Source organism: Pollachius pollachius (assembly GCF_949987615.1).
Source record: "Pollachius pollachius genome assembly, chromosome: 3".
Classification (NCBI taxonomy): domain Eukaryota; kingdom Metazoa; phylum Chordata; class Actinopteri; order Gadiformes; family Gadidae; genus Pollachius; species Pollachius pollachius.
Genome location: NC_136936.1, coordinates 47470142 through 47488657, shown reverse-complemented (window position 1 = coordinate 47488657; position 18516 = coordinate 47470142). Strand labels below are relative to the sequence as shown.

Below are 18516 nucleotides of genomic sequence, written 5' to 3'. Positions count from 1 at the left end.
TCTATCCGTACATAATTAAGTATAATCAAGAAATGCGAATGTGTCAACAATCACGTAACAATGGACTCAATTGCGGAAAAAAAATCCAGAAATAACCCTAGTTTCCTCATCTCCCTAACCCTGGCCAGAGGGGGCTGTGTGTTAGTTGGATTCTACCTCATTCGACGGTACTTGGACACGGCTCGGGCAGAGAGGCTGCACCCAAGGGTGACGAGGAGCCAGACGCAGCTGGGGGGGCGTACCGTCTATTCTGAGCACGGATGCGACTGGTAGAGTTTGTGCTTGAATCTGTCCAGTGAGGCCAACATTCAATTACCGGTTTCATTGGCGCTGAGCTAATGCATGTCTACGTGTTCACCTGAACACATTGGCCCGCAGTTGCATCGGTGCGTTGGAGTTCTTGGTCCGGGTACAAAGAGGGGTTTTTGTCGTTTTTTCCAAATGCTAAAGTTGGACAGAGATAGCTGTTGGCAGCAGAGGGAAAACCCATTTTAGACACATTGAAGCATTACTATGACAGGGTGGTAGTACAACTCATTTTGACAAATTGAAACATCACTATGTCAGAGTGGTAGTACAACTCCCTTTTGGACACATTGAACCTTTACTATGTCAGAGTGGTCTTCAGTCCATAGCATTGTAAAACGGTCAGACTTTGGTACTGAACTGTTACATATGACAGGTAAAAATAATACCGTGACACTATACAATGCATTTCCAAGGCCGTAAGGACATCCCGGCAGGACTAAAGCGTGTGCATTGATCTTCTGCCTTTGATTTGCGATAGCGGAAGTTCTCCCCGAACATATGATCATATTGACCGTTGATTGGAATAGAATACATGCCCGCACAAATTGCGAAACGGCAAAACAAAACAATCTTATGAGGCTAAAAAATTGCCATTTAATGTCGTCGTTCATGAAGATCTGAGTCGGGTTTTGACAGGGATGGAGGAAAACACGATTGCATCTCAATCCACCACTTTAGGTGCTTGTTACAACCGCTCGGTCCAGGGACACAACAGCGTAAGCAGCATGTCTACTTTGGCTATCACTGGTGACACATGCTACACCACATCCAACACTAATGGCTTCACCTGTCTAAATAAATAGGAATTCCGTTTGGTGGGCAATCATGTGAGTGGATGCTTTGGAAGCAGGAGTGGCCCTGGTGGGAATCGAACTGTTGACCCTGTTGGTGCCAATGTCATACACTGACAGTGGAACATAGACAATGTCTCGGCCCAGGGTGTGTTGCTTACTGTGTACGACTGTTAGGCGTTGTCAGTAGGGCGGTTTAATGTGTTACCCATCATTCAGAAGGACTCCTGAGTTGTACTCCTCAGTCTGTCTGGGGCCAAGCCCCTTAGAGTGCTGCTGATGCTCTGTCTGAGAGAGAGAGGACCCCCCCTCCCCCCCTCCAACACACACACACACAGACAGACAGACAGACTGAGTGATCTGGTTGGATTTGCTAAGCTCATCCCAGCCCAGGCGATCCCTCTGGCTGCCCGAGCACATCGGGCAGCCAGAGGGAATGTTCTGGGGCTGGAGGGTTAGGCGGGAACACAAGCAAACACACACACACGCACGCACACACAAACAGGCACACAGGCACAGGAACACAAACATACAGGTGTACACTCGCACACACTGGCACACACATGCACAAACCGAAAGCACTCATATGCACACACCGAACGTGCACACACACAGGCACGCACACACACACACACACACACACACACACACAAGTGCACACACCCATGCATACAGCTCTGGTTCTGTGGGAGGTGAACTGGTATCAGAGGCACAGCACCAGGTATTACAAAATGCTTCTAACCAAATGGAGCATTTGGTGTGCTTGTGTGCTTAGCTACATGAGAAGCTTCCTCATGTTCAAGCAATTCTTTAGATTGATATAATTCATCAGAAAGGTATACAGATAATACAACATGGATGATAAATGCAGTTTGAAGTGGGATGTTTAAGCCGGTATGCATTTCCCCCAAAGGTAACAATAAAGAGCGTCTTCATTTGGTTTTCAACAAGACCCACTTGCCTACTCGCATTTCCAACGCACAGAAGATCTGTGCTGCAGGCCTAAATGCGTCTCACGTTCAGAAACCACCTGGATCCTTGCAGGTGGGAACGTTTGTGAGCAAATCGTTTCAGAAGAGTAAAGAAGAGAAAGGAAGCACCTGCAGCACTTATAATGATAAGCGCCAATTGTTGAATTCATATAATGGGGAGAGATGTACTAGCCAGCTCATTTGTACGTTTATTGAACCATTAAGGACCCACTCCAGGTCCTGTTATTGTGCCAGTGGGCATCAACAGGACAGATGTGCTGAAAGGTCTTGGGCCCCACCCCCCAAGGCATCACTGCAAGCCACCAACACAAAAACCTGTATTCTCTTCCTCTCTGTTTTTCAGCAAAACAAACACAAGCAGGACTGTTTTTAAATAGACCATCAAATGGGAATCATCTGATTGATTTGTTTTTCACCTCCTCCTGCGCCTACTTGCCTGCCCTCCCTCCATCCTTTCATTCTAGTCCTGCTCCATTGCCTCACTCATGCACTCGCTCTCCCTCTCTCTCTCCAACTGTCTCTCTCGTTCCTCCTCTCCCTCTCTCACTTCATCTCTTGCTCGCTCTAATCGATTTAACCACCTAAGAGGCTGGCAGAGCGAGAGAGGGAGAATGATAGGAATAAAATACATGGTATTTGCGTGTGAGTGTTTGTCTGTTTACAAACCCGTTCATCCTCCTCAACCAGTACAACAGATGCATCCTGGTTTCTGCTTTCCCGCCTATCTGAACAACATAAGACCACAGATGTTATGGCAGCAGACACGTTTTGGTTCTTGTCATTTTTTTGTATGTAATATTTACTCGAAATTCCGACGAGGAAGACACACAGTCTTGTGCGGAGAGTTGAAGGCTGTTCTCTCCTGTGACATTCTACACCGCCATGAATCAAGGGTGCACACAACACAACACAACAAAACACACTCCTCCTAGCTTCCCGACACCGGTAACGGGACTCATTCAATCACCGCAGCGAACACCTTAACGCGGTATCTCACAGCCCTTCCACTCATCGCTCCTCTAGATCCTGTTGGATGTGTGCCCTGCCTTTGAAGTGCGGCACATCTATGGAGGAACACTTCACGCTCCACGTTTGGCAGGCGACATTGGCCCACGGTGCTACATACTTATAGCACAGCATGGCTAATCACTCTGAGGCCTCTTCCTTACATTCAGTAAAGTAAGTGGAAATGCGAGTGGGGAACATCTTTACTACCTATATTCCCTACACGTGAGATGGAAAACCTAAGCAACTTCCTGCAGCCACAAAAAAACAACTATTACAGCATTGGCGTGAACTACTCAGTAAGGGGTTAAGTACCGGTGCTTGCCTTGTTATTTCCAGCTCAGCACAATGGCCGTCTCCCTGGCCCCTTAGTTAAAGCTAGACCACTTAAAGCCAACAAAAGCGAACCAGCTGCCAATCATCAAGCTTAACTGGTGACAAACAAGGGCTTCACCGCTGGTGGTGTTGTCAGCCCCGGCCTGCTGTCCCAGAAGGAGAGTAATTCAGAATGAGGAGATGAGTGGAGAACGGTGGCGGCGGTGGTGGCGGCGGTACCCTTCAATGGTTGATATTCTTCACAGCAGGCTATCTGCAGAGAGCCGCCGTGCTCTGCATACCAACGCTTCCCCGCGAGCCGTGATGAGCACTGAGAGACAGGGGGAGGCTGAAGGGAAGTGTGGGGGGCTGGGGGTGTAGGGTGGCTGGAATTATAATGCTGTGACCATCGCCGTCTCTCCAGTGCCTCCGGGGACTCGGCGAGATGGTTAGTGTGTGTATGTGCATGCGGTGTGTGTATGCAGGTGGGCATGCGTGTGTGCGCAAGTCTGGGTGTGTGTGTGTGGCTGTCTGTGTCTGTGGGTGTGTCTGTGTGTGTGTGTGTGTGTGTGTGTGTTTGTGCAAGTGTACATGCGTGTGTGTGCAAGTCTGTGTGTCTGTTTGTTTTGTGTATGTGTGTGTGTGTGTGTGTGTGTGTGTGTGTCTGTCTGTTTTTGTGTGTGTGTGTGTGTGTGTCTGTGAGTGTCTATGTCTGTGTGTGTGTGTTTGTGTGTGTTGGGGTTGGTTAGAGACAAACAAAGGTGAATCCTCTCTCAAGCGGTATCTTAACACACAATCTGTGGAGGGGGGATTGGCCGTGCTCGCGGATGAAGTGACCATCACAGGCTTCCACCGGAGGGGGTGGTCGATTTGCAGGGTGCAGGAGATCAACAGCAGCCAGTGGCTGGAATACAGCGGGTGTCTGGGTGGGTTTGAGGAGCGGACAGTCCTAGCTTTTCGCCCTGAAGCGCTCAAGCTTCAGTCACCTCGTTCACCTGCCAGGATCTGGCTCTGCGCTGCTGCCACTCGCATGCAGATGTACGTTTTTTTTTTCCGTCTGGGCAATGGCTTGCTAGGGCTTGGCATCCATCTTGTTGAAATTGGGTTGGTTTTCAATTCCCACAAAGTTTTAATGTGGGAGATGAATGTGTCGTTGGGAGTTAGTCTGCGTGTGCGTGGACACACTTTAATTTGTTTCTTCCGGACAGTGCATGTGTACGTGCGTGTGTGCACGCTGGGTTTTACAGCACAGTCAATTTGTCCCCTCCTTCCAAAACTGGCACGTTTGTATTTGCATGATGAAGGAAAGGGAAGAAAATGACAAGGAGGACGACCCCGCGGTATCTAATGAGTTGTCACTCGCTGCCGCCACTGACTGTGTGCCCGCTATAAACAAAACAAATTGGGAGAACATCAAACAAAGGCGACATTTTGGAGCCGCGTCAAAGAGGCTCTAATCAGGAAGCCGGGAGGCGGACGACTGTGTGTGTGTGTGTGTGTATGCATGTGTGTGTTTGTGTCTTTGTGTGTGTGTGTGTGTGTGAGTGTGTCTTTGTGTGTCTCTGTGTGTGTGTGTGCTCTTTTGTTTGTGTAAAACGACAGGAAGAACTTTGGGCTATTAACAAATCGATGTGAATGTTGTGTGCGCTTGTTTTATTACCGGGATTATGGGTAGCGGGCGGAGCTAGCACAGCGCGGATGGTGCTATCTGCGCGCTTAGCGGCTGATTGCGACGCCTTTAAGCACCACAATAAACTCTCAGGGAAGACCGAGGCGGGGAAGCCACACCTGGAGGAAGTCATGCTTGCCTGATTGTGAAACAAACCAGAGGAAATATAAGTGTGTACACACATACACACGCACACACACACACACACACACACACACACAACACATTCATCTCCTACAATAAAACGTGTTACGGTTTGGAAATGGAAAAACAACCCAATTGCAACAAGATGGATGCCGCCCAGCCCTAGCAAGATGGAGCCCTGATGGAACGGTCACAGGAGGAAGCAGCTCCAGTCCCACCACAGCCCCGGGCCTTCTCCTGACCTCATCAACAGGGAGATGCTAATACTGCAGCTTTAATGGAGTCCCGCTTGGCCAAGTGAATGTGTGTGTGTGTGTGTTTGTGTGTGAGTGTGTCGGTGGGTGTGTGTATGTCTACTGTGTGTGTGAGGGTGTGTGTGTGTGTGTGTGTGTGTGGGTGTGTGTGTGTGTGTGTGGCAACTGTGTCTGTGTGTCGTGTGTGTGCGAGTGTGGCTACTGTGTGTGTGGGTTGGGACGGAATTTACATGGCGTGTAATTCCATTACCAGCCAGCAACGCTAATTGAATCTGCAGGGACACGAGTCAACCGGATGTTGTAGCGTCCTTATCTTTTATGCTAGAGGTGGAATGGGAGAGGGACTTGCAAAAAGTTGAGAGAGAGAGAGAGAGAGAGAGAGAGAGAGAGAGAGAGCGAGAGAGAGAGAACATTGAAGATGAGGTATAGTATAGCAGAACATGGATAATAGTTATACTAATACTACAGAGAACGCTAATGGCGAAATCAATGAGAGACTCAAAAGAACTCAAAAGTGGGGACAAAAAATCCATGAAAATGTGTGGAATGGTTGCACTTTTAGTGGGGAAGACTTCGCTTACATAACAGCTGTTTGATCAGCCATCTTGGATGACAGTTTTGTGGAAACCGTGATGAAGGCTGTGAATGTGTAAGCCCCAAGCGCATTGTGTTCCACACCTGGAACGTGTGCTGCCTTGTGTGCTGCATGTGTGACTTTAGTGTGTCCCTTTAACGGCAAAATTGTTGTTGTTTGCATGTGTTCACTTGAAATACAGAAGGTGTTTCTGTATTTATGAGTTGGGTCAAATATAAAAACGCAGAAGAGAGAGGAACTATCAGCATATTTAATCATCTTCCTCCACATTTGGCAGCTGTGGTGAGCCTCAGCCCCTCCTGCACTTAACATCTGTCTGCTCTGTGCTCCGGATGCTCTAAGATTCCTCTGCTTGCTCCTCTTCCTTGCCCTCCTCATCCTCTTCTGTCCCCTCTCAGGCTAGAAGAGGACAAGCGTGAAGATGTGCTTTTGACCTCCTGCCTCTAGCAATACATTTTGAGAGGCGGGTTCTCCCGTAAGGGGTAATCTAACAACAACAACCAAACTACAGGGACGTCGTGCCACATTGGTTACGCATTTGCTGTGTTATGATTGGCTGAAATGGACTCCAGCTGTTTGTCACTGACTTGCAACGCAAACCATGGAGGTTGAAGCTGTCCCCGAGCGAAAACTGTGAAATCCAGCAAAATCCGACGTAACCTAAAAACGAAAAACTAATCACAGCTTTAACACGTAGCTAATGTTGTTTACATGTTGTTAACAGCTGAAGGTAATTTTCTCACAGCGGAACATTTTATGCAATGTAAGTGGGTTTTATTAGCCTCTTTAATTGTACACTCTATCACTTAATGAAGAGCTCAGAGACAAGCTTTGGAAAAGTCTGCCGCAAAGTATGGCACTAAGTAAGGCACTTTAAATACGCTGTGTATTTAAGATAGGTAACCTAGTTTACTTCTAAGAGAACCTACAGGCAAACAGTATTAACAGGGTTAATAGAACAGGGAAGACCAATCACATTACGCTGAAGCCTGCACACCATTAACCTGGATTACTATCCGAGTAATTTATCTGTGCTTTGAGACAAAGCTGATCAATATATTTATGAACAATTTATAAGCAATAGTTAACTGTAAGAGACATGTTTGTGGAATAATGTGTGTGTGTGTGTGTGTGTGTGTGTGTGTGTGTGTGTGTGTGTGTGTGTGTGTGTGTGTGTGTGTGTGTGTGTCTGTGTGTGCGACTCCTCATTAGAAAGATTAGCCTTCTGCTATAGTTGGAAAAAGCGTTGGCTAACACACTTTCACACATAAATTACTTATAAGTTATTAACCTCATAACTTATAAGAAGCTGTCATTAGTCAAGCACACTTTGAAGGTTAGGCCTTCTACTTACTTGTCTTACTTGTCTATTGTCTACCTCTTCCCAGACACAAATAAATCATGTGTAACTCTACCGATGAATGAATGATGGAGCAAATACATCGCTATTTATGAAGCATACTTATATCATTTGCATCCAAACTTGTAAAGTAAAAATACTATTCTGAGATGTTCTGAGTATCTCTGGGGTATAAGACTACGGGTTGAACTATTATCATTAAACAAACCATTTATCAGGTGCAAAAGAATCAATCACTAAATATGTTACTAAATACTAAAACATATTAGCTCTACCGTACACAGTGTAAAAAGTATATATATTTTATAGTTAGCCCGCAGCTGAATTAACAATTCATATTATGCAAAGAAAACTTTCTGATACTGTTCACAGTAACTTCTAGTTGAAAAGGAGACTGTGTGAAACTTTTTACTCAACCCCTGAACCATGTTAGTCCATGATCATTAAACTGCATGGGGCTGTATTTATTCTCTCTCTCTCTCTCTCTCTCTCTCTCTCTCTCTCTCTCTCTCTCTCTCTCTCTCTCTCTCTCTCTCTCCACACATATATATGCATTCACACGCACCTACCATCACCTTGTTATCTCTTTCTCTCACTCTCTCTCTATCAATCCATCTCGGTCTCTTGCTGACTCTCTCTCGGTCTCGCCCTCGCTCTCTCTCTCTCTCTCTCTCTTTTGGTATCGCTCATGTTCTCTCTCTCGCCCTCCCTCTCTCTCATAATTCAAGACCTACACGCAAATCCACAAGACGTACTTTCGAGTGTACAACAGGATCCGAACGAAATTCAAAAACCTTTGAAATGAACCAAAATGGTATACTTAAAGCAATGAGCTGTCCTCCTCTGTCATTTCATTCCACCAAGATGTTGGTGTCCATCAGTCCGTCATACTGCGCTCTCCCCTCCCCCTACCACTTCCTTCCCTTGATATGGTTGATGTATGCATCAAGGCCCCTGGCCAATCAAATGCAATCAGCCCTGCTAATTGGCTTTGCCTCTATTGGACGGTTGAGGCCGGTTGGGCCTCATGGCGTCAGGGGGATGGGTTGGTCCAGAGGGAGGGGGGGAGGCAGAGGGGACAGATAAATGGGTTAATCGCATGGAATGCCAGCCAATCACCAGCCTACAAGGACATCTGCCAGCCGCTGCCATAGGGCAGTCTGGGAATCGAAGCTACGTCCTGTTTGCGGAACAGGCTACAGTGTGTGTGTGTGTGTGTGTGTGTGTGTGTGTGTGTGTCTGTGTGTGTGTGTGTGTGTGTGTGTGTGTGTGTGTGCGTGCGTGCGTGCCTGCGGGTGTTTGTGTGTGTGCATGTTTGTGTGTGCGTTTGTTATTGTGTGTATGTTTGTACGTATGTGTTTAGCAATTGAGAACTGCTGTTTAAGAGAACGCCTAGATGTCACACAGTGAATAAGCTACATTTAAAGATCAGTGAGTATCTGTTTGTAAAAGTTAGCTTCAGGAATTGGCCCTTAATAGACTATGTTCAGAGTGTGAGTGTGCGTGTGCGTGTTTGCACCAAAGAACTGTTTTATATGTTCGTAAAAATGTTTGTGAGCTGCCATGCAGAACCCATTAGAGTAATGGAATGATCCAGTATTATTGTAGACAACTATCTTAAGTAGTAGCAGCAGTGCGTGGAGCTCTAACCGCCATGGAGGAAGCACAACGAACGTCCAGGGACCAGCACCAGTGTTTACCCCCGCCACACACACACACAAACACACATTACTATCACGTCCCCGACTCGGGTCGCCCATCCCCGTCTCTCTCTCTCTGCTGGTCCCTGTCTCTCTTGATCTCTGTGTCCAACACATCTCCTGGTCTCCTGGTTTCTCTTGACTGCACCTGCTGGTCTGTGACCCTCGCTCTGTCCCCATCCATCACCATCCTCACCTTAAGACACCTCAGCACCCCTGAAATGCTGCCTCACTCCTTCGCTGTGTTTCACTTTCAAAGATCTAACCGGATAGAGATGTTGCTGGAAGACATTTTCAAAAAAAAAGGGAGAAAAGGGAGAAGAGAGAAGGTGGGGTCGCCGCAGGGGGGGTGTCCTGTTCCTGGAACAGTCAGGGGTCTGACATGCTGATTATGGCCCGGTTGGGGAATCAGAGGCCTAGGCAAATTTCACATCGACATGGAGGCAGGATGGATTCTGGGTAATCTGGACCCATGAAGACCCCTGACAGCATCGTCTGTCTTGTGAAGATGAATACTCTGTTTCATCCATGCACGGACACACACACACACACACACACACACACACACACACACACACACACACACACACACAGACACACACACACACACACACATACACACACACACACACACATAAACAAAGACACAAAGACACACACATACACACAAACATGCAAAACACACACACACACACACAATTCTCCCTGTTTATATTCTGGTGCACCTCTGTGAATGCTGTTCAGGAGTTGAGGCAAAGCAATTATAGGCTCACAGGTGGTGGTACACAGCAGTGGCCTGGCCTGTGTGTTAGGGAGCCAGGGGGGGGGCCAGGCAGAATATGCTGGGGAAATAATAAAACAGATGATGGGAGGGTGTTTTTTTTCTCTGAGGATTGCTTACTAATCTGTATGAAACCACTGCTCGAGGTTTGCCCAACGCACAACATTACAAAGTGTGTTATCAACACTCACGAGGAATGGACAGCATCGGCAGAACGTCTGATGGGAGAAGATCCAAATAGATGCTTTGAGGAGATGCCATGTGTCGCCTGAGTCTAGTGCACTTTCTGTTTAACCATGCGTGTGTGCAATCCTTTAGAATAGAGACACACGCAAGAAGTGAGGAAAGTTTAAAGGATTGTTAATCTGCAACCTGCTTATGGCAATTGTACATCAACACTTGTTTGATGTGAACTAGGAAACCCTGTTCCCCGGTATTTCTCATTAGAGCGTAGCTCAAGTATTGTGTTTTATGAGGCAATATTTGTCTCAAAACAGTGGGGCGCCTTCCAACAAGGAATAAAAATGCTTTTTTGGAGACAGTCATTCAAGTTAATGAGCAGCAGGCCGCTTCCAGGCCAGTTGTATGGTCCTGCTCTGGCCAGCTCTCCTCCCGGCCTAGTCGCCCAAATTGGGCCCTCGATGGTCACTTAAAGCCAAGCTATGTTACTTTATCCCTTTTGCTCAAAGAGTGATTTCCTTGACTATTTCTCCACAGGCCACAATGATTTGAGAGGAGGAAAATATCCTGGCTTGATTGAACTGCTGGTCGATACGTTTCAGTCTTCAGACACTCAATGTGTCAAATCAATATATACATTTTTTTAAAAAACCAATGACCGCAGTGAAAAAGTTACAAATAAGTTTGGACGAAAGTATTGTTGGCTGTGAGAAGGAGAGACGGTGCTATACCCTTTCAACCAGTTACCTGTTTGACTTCAAATGCAAGCCAAAAGTTAGCTTGTTTCCATGCTAACATGCGAGCATGTTAGGAGGCAAACAGAGAAATCCTGTGTAATCACTGTCAGCAGCTGGTGAAGAGGGCGGCCGCGCCAGCTGCTATGGACCGCAGATCTCCTCGTCTGACATTTTTTGCTGTTAACCATATGCAAGCGTAGGCTGCCGTGTGTCTCTGGTGGATTACATCAACAGATGCCCTCTCCTGCCGTGTGCTGTCGGTTATTTATTCCATTCAAAGCGCCAACGTACTTGGCACGAATGTGTGCCCAACATACAGCTCAATGTGGAGAAAAAAAGCATTATTTTCTAGGCCTGAATAGAAACACAAACAGAACACAAAAACATGAGTGATTATCATCACAATGTTTTCCCCGTGACGGTGAAACAGGGAATTCTAATAAATTACAGTTTACCCAAGACCAAGGGATTTTTAGAAGCTTGCTCTTTCTGTGGATACTCTCTGTGCTCCCTCAAACTCACCCCAAACTCACACACTACCCAAAGTAAAACCAATTTAAAAAAGGAACAGCTTTCTGTAATTGTGTAGCCAACCCACCTCCCACTCAGAGCTAAACCCTCCATCACACACTCCACACAGTCACCCAAGTCTCTGAGTATTCAAACACACACAGGGTGAAAGACTGTTGAAGAGAAACACTTACACACACACACGCACACGCGCACACACACACACACACACACACACACACACACACACGAAAGACTGTAGATGAGAAACACACTTACATAAACACACACACGCAGCTAGACTGTAGATGAGGAACACACTTACACACAGCCACACACACACACACACACGCGTGGCGCTAGACTGTAGATGAGATACGTCTCAGTCGAGGATGTCAATCAGCTCAGCACATCTGGCCACAGAGGTACAGGTCATTTTAGAAACTTGATTAACGAATAATCAATCATGAGGTCCTCTCTAGATCTAAATCATAATGAATAAGGTTGCAAATCAGCCAACTGGGCATCCAGAGATACCTCTGGCATGCGACCCTGATAAGTGGTTTGTAGCTGAGCCTTGTAGTGAACGGAGTACAGGGAGGGTGGAAGACAGGGCTGTGTGCGTGACTGCCTACCTAAACACACTCCCATCTCATGTTGTCTCTCAACAACCGGCTTGGTGGATCTCACACATGGGTGCTCTGCAGCATAAAGGGCCAAGACACGCTCCTAGCGAGAATAGGCCTGCCCTGATTCCCACCGACAGCCCTGGGTGACTATTCTACTACTATTTTACTCTGTGTTTTTTCTGTTTGTTCTTGTTGTTTGTTGTGATATGGATCCCCCTGGGTCTGAAATAAAGAATTATATTATTATATTATTCCACTGCCACTCTCACTGTACCCTCGTCGTTCTCTGTACCCAGTCTCCCGTTCTGTCTCTGCCTCTCTCCCACTCGCTGTGCCCCAAATCGATATAACGGTCTTAGTCAGACGGCTGAGGCATCTGAATGTCGCCCCACGCTCCGCGCATCGTTTCCGTTTCCAAGCGACGCTGGAAACTTACACGCACGAGTTGTTTCGTATCGTGACCTCCCTTCCTGCTCCCCGAGACACCCCCCCCCCCACACACCCCGAGCCCGCTGTGATCGCAGGGCTGAAAGATGTGAGTAATGGATGGATGGGGGTGAGAGAGAGAGAGGAAGGAGTTGTTGTAGGTGGAGTGTCGTGTTGGGAACTATGGGGGGGTAGAGAAAAAGCAACTGTGTGCTGTGGATATGACAGAATATGACATATCTTATCTATGACAGATAAGAACAGTCAGGGAGTACAGTGTGCACTGTGAATAGCAGAGAGGCTGCAGAATGTCTTTCTGATTATGTTTGGCTGTATGTTACCTCTACAGGCGTCGAAGTAAATGAACAGCAGTTCAGGGATTATACACGTCTAGTGTATAAATAAATATCTTATCATCTTGGTCAATAATTGAATCAAAATGTTAGTCGATACAGTCCATTCGACAGAGTGCTGTACTAAGACGTATGGATTGTGTCTGCCTCTCTGCTATGGAAAGGGAGAAACCATACAGCACGACTGGATCACACACCTCAGAATGGGAGGCATTGAATTCAGCCGAGAAAATAAGGAAAGTGTGAAAAGGAGGAATTTGGAAATGGGGCAAGTGAAAAAGAACTGGCGAGACAGCGGTGTGAGAAGTGGGAGGATATCCGTCAGTCGATATTAGGTGCGGTCACACACCGAAAAGAGACGTCTAAATCCACTTTGGACGACAGGAAACACATTGGGACTCTGCTCGCTCCCAAAGGAAGTAGGTGTGCCACTTTGTGTGTGTACTTTGAAGTGTGTACTTTTGAATATGGCACTGGTCGTATCTCCTCCCCCAGACTTGAGTTTATTTCTAGACGTGGTTCACATGACCTGCCAGTTTTAACTACAACAGCCACACACACACACACACACACACACACACACACACACACACACCCCCCACACACACACACACGCTCACACAAATAAAAGGCTCCCGGCTTGGCTACAGTTCCCTGGGCGTACCTCTGATAGAGAACTTGGTCGACTGGCGAGTTAGTTGGTGTTTCGGGAAAAACAACCCTCATCTCAACAAACTTTACACAGGTACCGCCTTTCTCCCCATGGTGCATGCCGGCCTTTAAGCCAATCAAACGCCACCGTGGCAGGTCAGCATCGCCAAGACACGACAACAACAGAGACCTTGAGAACGGCGCCGGCTGGAAACAATGCTTGATCCATTGTCTTTAATGGCTTTAAATGGCTTTAATTGGCTGACTCATTAATCCCCTCACTCTCCACCTCAAGCTGGTGTGTGGTGAGCGTTCTGGCGCAGATTGGCTGCCGTGCATCACCCAAGTGGGTGCTACACACTGGTGGTGAGTGAGGTCCCCCCTTCACTGTGAAGTGTCTTTGAGTGTCTTAAAATGTGCCACCGCTGTGAGGATTTCCTGCGTTAACTCATAGCTGCATAGCCTATGGCAGTGGTTCTCAAGTGGGGGTACGCGTACCCTTGTGGTACTTTGGACTACTGCAGGGGGTACCCAGAAGATTGCTCAAATGTTTGTGCCGTTGAAGGGGGTACTCAGCCGAAAAATGATCTCGGAGGGGGTGCTTTAGTAGAAGAAGTTTGAGTACCGCTGGCCTTTGGGATCCACGATGCACAGACGTATGGGCAGGCTGCGGGAAGCAGGGCGGTGTGGCAGCTTTTGGGCGGAGCGGAAAACCTTCCAAGGGCAACCGTGAAGACTTCCCCTTTGGAGGAGATGATTCGAATGCATGATGGAAGCACTTGCCTCCCACAGCACTGAAGACACTGCACGGTAAGAATGTCACCCCGTTCCCCCCCCCCCCCCCCCCCCCCCACACACACACACACACAAACACTAATTAGCTCCGTATATGCACAGCTTTGAGATTTTGCTCCCTGACGCATACAAACCAATCAAGCGTCACGATATGAATGTGGAATTGATGGTCAGGCGCACAGCTTGGGATAGCGAACCTGATAGGTGCTCGAGCAGGGAAGCCTGAGGGATAAATTGACTACGTGAGTCACCTCGATTCCACGAATGACGTGATTTGATGGAATTCATTTCATCATCTCTATTCTCCGAAGGAAGGAATCCCATTAAACCAGTAGGCAACCTAAGCCAGTATAAATTAATTGAGCTCGTTGTACCAAAAATATAACAGAATTTTTCAACTATGTAGCGCTGCAGATCCAATACAGGTGCAATAGACATCATTTGAAGTCAAAATGCTAACTATAATGCAGAGATGAATAAAACGATGTTCGGATCCTTTCTCCAGCAATGATGAGCACATAAAAGCAGTAGTATTTCCGGCCGAAAAAAGAAACCAAAAGCTCACATTATAATCATCATAACCCTAACCATTGATGAGGGTTGTCAATTCGTGGAAAGCAAAGTGGGCGTGGCGTGGTCGTGGCCTGATGGGTAATGTAGTAATGTAGCTCGTTGTGGGTGTTGTTCTGCGCCGTGGTCGGGCCCCGGGGCCCTGGAGATGAGCAGGGGCCCTAGGAGAGCTCTACGGTCTACAGCATTAAGTGTGGTTAATGCAAGGTTCCTGGAAGACAGAGGCCTGGCACACTGAAGAACACACATATATGCATTCACACGCACACACCTTCACCTTGTTCTCTAGGTCTCTATTTCTCTGCCATCCTGACCATCGCTCTCTCTCTCTCTCTCTCTCTCTCTCTCTCTAGCTCAATTCGCCATCAGGCAATATCGATTCAGTAGCCTGCAGGCTTTTTATAGCCAGCAGCACCATCATTAGGGTACAAGCTCAGCCTCGCCTGCCCACCATCCTGCCTTCGCTGCTTGCCTCAACGTCTGCCCGGCAGTGAGAGACTGAGAGTGGAGAATGGAAGAATAAAAGACAGAAAGACAGTGGCTGTGGGGGTACCAGAATGAATGACAGAAACGCTCTACCGAAACTGAAGCAAACACAATGATGGAATAATAGAAGAGAGAGTAGTGGAGTGGAGCTCGAGGATGAACCGAGTGTGGGCGGACATTTAGTCTGATTTGACTGTAAGAAGGAATATACGTAAGGGAAGTTAAAGATCAGAAACATGGGAGAGCGAGACTGCAAGAGAGAGAGAGAGAGAGAGAGAGAGAGAGAGAGAGAGAGAGAGAGCGAGAGAGAGTGAGAGAGAGAGAGAGAGAGAGAGAGAGAGAGAGGTGACAGACGGTGAACGAGAGAGAGAAAGCGAGCGAGCGAGAGAGAGCGAGAGTGCGAGAGAGAGAGAGAGAGAGAGAGAGAGAGCTGAGACTGCAGTGTAGAGATGCTAACATGCTAATTGAGGGTATGCGGTGCATCCCATCATCATTCCAAGCCAGGGGCCGGTGCTTCTCGCAGCGGGCCGTTATTATGAAGGAGCTTCATGAGCTTCATACTTTGTAAATCCCAGCATTGGAAAAAAACAGGAGGACAGGGTCCCTGCGGTACACCAGAGGAAGCACATTATTTATCTGGAGCTCAAGCATTTTTCAGAACATGGCTGCGGGGACGATATCAAAGTCTTAACTCCGGGAGTGGAGCTTGGTAAAAACGTAGGTTTATTACGGTAGATTCGTCGGATTAGTGTAAGCATCCCGGAATGTTTCCCTGGCTGATACGACAGTATCGTGTGCGTACAAAACGTGTGATACGTGAGTTATCCGCAGCCTCTGATTTTTTCTCAGTACTTGTTATCGCACCAGTACACACATCGCGTTTATGTGTTGTCTTCCAGTGATGTTTGCCATGCATAAACCCCCTTTTAACAGTGTGTGTGTGTGTGTGTGGGCGTGCCCCCTGATTAAACGTGGAGGAGCAGCAGGTTAAGAAGAGGAGTTTAATCTGTACCTCCTAGTCTTTAATGATCCTCAGCAGTGCCACCTCATCAGCCCTTATCGCCGGCTGATGTATCTGATCCCTTGACCTTCGCGACAGCGTGGAGAGATGAAGAGAAACCGAGGGCAACAGGGAGCTAGAGGGTCGGACTTCAGCTGGATTCTCCATGGTGTCTACATGCCATTATGCTGCACCTTAATAATAATAGTAATAATTCATTTATTTCGTATAGCGCTTTTCAATCATCCAAAGGTGCTTACAGTGAAGGCCTCACTAACCACCACCTTCAACTCAAGGATCACCAGCATTGAGTTCCACCCACTAAGTTGTACAGAGGCGCTAAGCGATTAGCCCTTATGATGCTATGGAAAAGCTTTCGTTATTGATTCTGCGAGGGGGCTATCGTCTGACATGCCCCGGGTTTGAGACTTTCCGTGATTCCCGCCTACATCCACAATTTATATCCATGTTTGTCTAAGATGGAAACCACATTAAACTTTTTTTTGTTTGTTTGGAAATAGATATACAGCGCGGAGTGCACCATAACTGTCAGCCTCTTACCGTACAAACAGCGTTGATAACGACCCCGACACAAAACGTTGCGACAGCACCAAATTTGTTTGCTGAGAAAATTGGAGAGAAATCACACCTCTGGCTGAGTTCCCCCATTACTGGTCAATCTCCATCCTCTCTGCCAGCACATGATTGGCCCTGTGATCGGTGTGTTGATGCATCGCCAAAGGGATCAGGCCGTCAAAGCCATCACACACTGCCCCGCCCCCCCGCTGTTGGAAAAACCCATTTAAGAGGATCAAGCCGTACTCCTCCTCCTCCTTCTCCTCTTCCCCCCCTCCTCCTCCTCTTCCTCCCCCCTCTCCTCCTCGTCCTCTCCTCCTCCTCTTCCCCCCTCCTCCTCCTCTTCCTCCCCCCTCTCCTCCTCGTCCTCTCCTCCTCCTCCTCCCCCCTCTCCTCCTTCTCCTTCTTCCTCCGCCTCCCCCCCCTCCAGAACCCTCTCATCCTCCTCCTCCTCCTCCTCCCCTCCTCTCCTCCTCCTCCTCCTCATCCCCCTCCTCCTCCTCCTTCCCCCCCTCCATCACTGACCCCCCAGGTCAGTGATGGCATCCACGGGTGTCTCCTCAGGCGCCACCCATTCACGGTGCTGGGAGACAGAACAACCCAATCCTCGCCCCCTTCCCCCCACCCCCCTCGAGGGCCCCAAACTGGTCCGTGGATGCGAGGCAAATCGCCATGCCTAGAGAGCTGTGGCAGCGGCGGCGGGGGCCCTGAATCGTTTCAGCTCCAGAGCCTCATGAGTGCTGCAGTAATGGGCTTTTCGCTCGCGAAAATGCCCCATGATAAATTTCATGTTCGGGGGACATAAGCTGTCATAACCCCCCCCATCCGACGCCCAGGGCCCTCTCCATGTCGGGTTTGACAGGCTGAGCGGGGCAAATTGGAGGAGACGCCAAACACGTGTCGGGGCACATAGCAGCACTGAGGAAACAAGAGTCCACCCACATACTGTACTTACATGGCTACATGGACGGCCCAGGGCCGGCGGGTTCTTCCCTATGTGTGTACGGCGTTCCTCGTGTGGAAGCGTTCAGTCGTTACCACTCAAGGCTGCCAGATCGCCAGCCCTGGGCCACTCGTGGGCACATGATTGCTTTGCGTACACGCGCCACGCGTTTTAACCCCAACACGTTCCTCATCTCCGTCTCGTTAGACACTTGCATTTCCTAAGCTGCCGCGCACATGCCAGGCTTTTTTTATTTTATCTACATGTGAACAGATGTTTACCCAACGCTGGGAGAGACGATGCTGGTTGATGTGGTTACGCCGTCGGAGCCAGGGAGGAGTTTCATCTCGCATAGCACAAGGTCGATATACACACACGCGCACGCACAGGCGGATGTACACATGCACGCACGCACGCACGCAGACACAAACACACACACATGCGCACGCACCCAACCACACCCGCACACACTCAACCACACAGACACACACGCACATACACATAAACACACAAATGCATACAACCACATTTACATACAAACTGATGATCGTTTTTGACCTTTGCCCTCAGATGACAGATGATGTGATCACCGTCCTCTTCCACACGAGGAGACACACAACATGAAAACGGGATGAGCATGACCCCTGTTTGAAAAGCTCCATTTTAGGACAAGGGTTTACCGATAAACACACAATAGGTTTGCTGGTTCTGCTGTTTTGCGGCCTAAACGGTGCCATATCTTTAC

At 48.1% G+C, this 18516-nt stretch overlaps 1 protein-coding gene across 1 annotated transcript in view; it reads right to left on the bottom strand.

Annotated features, from left to right (window-relative positions):
- The window catches only part of stxbp5l (syntaxin binding protein 5L), a gene marked incomplete at both ends in the record, with an annotated part of 119606 nt that overhangs the window by 70319 nt on the left and 30771 nt on the right, over positions 1-18516 (bottom strand). The gene's annotated exons all lie outside the window — the stretch shown is intronic.